Source organism: Sceloporus undulatus, chromosome 4 (assembly GCF_019175285.1).
Source record: "Sceloporus undulatus isolate JIND9_A2432 ecotype Alabama chromosome 4, SceUnd_v1.1, whole genome shotgun sequence".
NCBI lineage: Eukaryota > Metazoa > Chordata > Lepidosauria > Squamata > Phrynosomatidae > Sceloporus > Sceloporus undulatus.
Window position 1 is genome coordinate 64,351,063 of NC_056525.1, and position 4,003 is coordinate 64,355,065.

The window sequence follows — 4,003 nt, forward strand, 5'->3', positions numbered from 1 at the left end:
GGCGTGGCTATAGTCCATAAAAGTGATATCATCCTGACCAGGAACCCGGTCTCAAATATAAGACATATCGAGTGTATTTACCTGACCCTAAAGGCCAAGGACAGAACGGGGATTTTGTTGGTCTACCGTCCACCCTGTAGCCTAACAGACTCCCTGGCCAAGCTGACACAGCTGGTCTTGGAGCTGGTGTTGGAGTCGCCCAGGCTTCTTGTCCTGGGGGACCTCAACATCCCCTCCGAGGCCGGCTCATTAGATCTAACAGGCATGGCTTGGCAGTTCATGGATTCCATGACAGCCATGGGCCTGTCCCAATTGGTCTTGGGTCCGACACATTGTGCGGGTAACACACTCGATATGGTCTTTAGTACGGACCGGAAACATCCGTGGGCAGAGGTAATGGGTATCTCCCCCTTGTCATGGATGGACCACTTCCTGGTCAAGGTAGGACTGAAAGCCACAATCCTAAAACCCCTCGGGGGTGAAGGGCCTATTAGAATGGTCCGCCCTCGAAGGCTGATGGAACCCAAAAGGTTCTGAGAAGCCCTAGAGGGAGTTATGATTGGGAACGATGGTGATTCTGTCGATACCCTGGTACATAATTGGGAACACATCCTTACTGGGGCAATAGACTCTATTGCTCCCAAGCGTCCTTACCAGCCTGCTCCAAATAGAAAACGCTGGTATACGGAAGAACTTTACCAGATGAAGTGGGCTGCACAATGACTAGAGCACCGCTGGTGGAAACATCAACACATATCTGACAAGACACTCCATGAGAACATGTTATGTTCCTATGGAGTGGCAATCAATGCAGCAAAGAATTCTTTCTATGCCGCATGGATTGCATCGGCAGAGTCTCGTCCAGCAGAGCTGTTCAGGGTGGTAAGAGAACCAACACAACTACCGGCCACCCTGAACCCCTTATTAGAACCAACTATAGCCTGCTGTGACGCTTTTAATGACTTTTTTGCCGATAAAATCTGTCAGATAAGGGCTGATCTTGACGTCGGCTTTTTGACAGGACCAAAGCAGAGGTATCCAGTCACTCTGGAAACAAGGTTACTCTGGATCGGTTTGAGTTTGTAAATACCGAGGATGTAGACAAGCTCCTTGGCTGTGTGAAGAGGATGATATGTCCTCTCAACCCTTGCCCATCTTGGCTGACCGTCCAGGGAGGAGATGCTATAAAAACTTTATTACATCGAATTATCAATGCATCTCTTCGGGAGGGGACATTTCCATCTGCCTTAAAACAGGCAATAGTGAAATCACCTTTAAAGAAACCCTCCCTGGATCCCCTGCAGATGTGTAATTATAGACCGGTCTCTTTATTACCATTCCTGGGCAAGGTGATCGAGAGGGCAGTCGCCTTTCAACTCCAAGCCGTCTTGGATGAAACCAATTAACTGGACCCATTTCAAACTGGCTTCAGAGCGGGATACGGAGTTGAGACTGCCATGGTCGCCTTAGTCGATGATCTTCGTCTGGGCATCAATGGGGGAAGTGTGACCCTGTTGGTGCTCTTGGACATCTCAGCGGCCTTCGATACCATCGACCATGGTATCCTTCTGGAACGCCTGAGAGAGTTGGGTATCAATGGCACTGCGCTCCAGTGGCTCCGGTCCCACCTCTCGGGCCGGTTCCAGATGGTAAGGCTGGGGGACAGCTGCTCCCGTAAAAGGGAGCTGACATCGGGCGTCTCTCAGGGCGCCATTCTGTCCCCCATGCTATTTAACATTTACATGAAACCACTGGAACAGATCATCCGGAAACATGGAGCTCAGTGTTATCAGTACACTGATGACACCCAGATCTATCTCTCCATGTCTCTGACTGATACAGTGACTAAGGAAGGCATCTCTCCTCTGGATGCCTGCCTGGGGTCAGTAATGGGCTGGATGAGGGAAAACAAACTCAAGCTGAATCCAGAAAAAACAGAGGTACTCGCGATAGGTACCCCAGGTCCAGACAGGGAAATTTGCCATCCAGTCCTGGATGGGGTCACACTTCCCCTAAAGGACAAAGTTTGTAGTTTGGGAATACTCCTGGACTCATCCCTACAGTTATCATCCCAAGTGGATGCGATGGCCAAGAGTGCTTGGTACCAGCTTCGGCTGATACGCCAACTGCGTCCCTGTCTGGACCGAAAGGACTTTGAAACAGTAGTACATGCACTGGTAACCTCTCATTTGGATTTCTGCAATGTGCTTTACATGGAGCTACCTTTGTACCAGGTTCAGAAGCTTCAGCTGCTAGTCCAAAATGCTGCAGCCAGATTGGTCACGGGATCTTCAAGGCAAGATCATATAACACTGGTATTAAAATCTCTTCACTGGCTGCCAATTAGCTTCCGGGCTCAATACAAAGTGTTGGTCATTACCTTTAAAGCCCTACATGGCTTGGGACCGAGTTACCTGAAGGAACGCCTCTCCCTACACAATCTGCCCCGCACTCTCAGAACTACAGGGAAGTACCTATTGGAGCTTCCCAGAGTGAGATTAAAATCAACCTACCAAAGATCTTTTTCGGTTATGGCCCCTTCACATTGGAATAATCTCCCAGAGGAAATACGATGTATCCCTACATTGGAAACTTTTAAGAAGACGCTAAAAACCTACCTTTTTCAATTGGCATACCCTCCCAATTCCTTATAAAGTATACCCTACAGAAACGAAACCAAGACCCAAATATGATTGACATTGTATGCTGCTAGATTGATATTGTTTTTATAGATTGTTTTTAACAATTATTGTTATATTATGGTAACTATATTTTAAATTTTAATTGTTTATATTGCTCTGTTTGTTTTATATTCTGTTGTAATCCCGCTTCGATCTCTGGGAGAAGCGGGAAATATAAATAAAACTTATTATTATTATTATTATTATTATTATTATTAATTAGCTTCCATTTTATAAACCGCTTGGTACATCGATAAGCAGTATAGAAATGTACTTGCTATTGCTATTGCTAGTTTATAAATTTGGTTTTCAAGACACAGTTGGTGATGATTTGTAATTGAATCTTCAAAGTCAATACTTTATAACTGCACTACAATGCCTTTACAACTCATAGAGCGAAGACTAAGGTAACCCATTACTACACTGTTGTTTTTGTTATAATAAAAAAACATTGCAACGTAAATTTTTGACCTGTAAAGAGTTTTAAATCCTACCGCGCTGATTGAAAGGCCAGAATTTCCCAGATTTCGTTCCTCTTCCAGTTTTAGATATACAGAATATTATTTTTTGTCAGCTGCCTGTACCCTCAGAGACTTTTCATATCGGCTCTCTAGACCTGTTCATTTTAACCCAATATAAAATTAGAAAGAAGGGGAATAATGTGGGACTTTTTAATCAGTCTGGTTGCACCCTAATTTCAAATGCGTAATCACTTGCTTGCGGAAAACAAGTGAAATGAGCCTCTGTTACAACTAGTGCTAATGTTTATATTTATTTATTGCAGACGTTTATATTTAATTATTATATCTTTAATTATTTTTTGTAGAATGCACACCATAGGCAGGTTTATTTCATCAATTTTAATTGATTGCATGTACAGCACTTAATAATAATAATAATAATAATAATAATAATAATAATAATAATAATGTTGCAGTCTGGCTGGTCTAAATGGGTCGGACCAAAACCAGACAGAAGGGGGGAAATAATTTCATGGATTTTAAAGTATTGTTATTTAGTTTTGTTATACCTGTATATACGTTTTTGGATTTGTTGAAGATAAGAGATAGACTGGTTTATTTTTTTTAATGTTATTTTGTGATATTATGATTATTATGTTATGTGTTATATCTGTGTAAGTCGCCTCAATCTGTTGGGAGAGGCGGGGTAAAAATAAAAATTTATTATTATTATTATTATTATAAAAGAGGGAAAGTCAGCAAATTTCTGGATAACATAGTACTTTGCATTTCTTAATAAGCTCAGTAGATTATTATTATTATTATTATTATTATTATTATTATTATTATTATTATTATTAT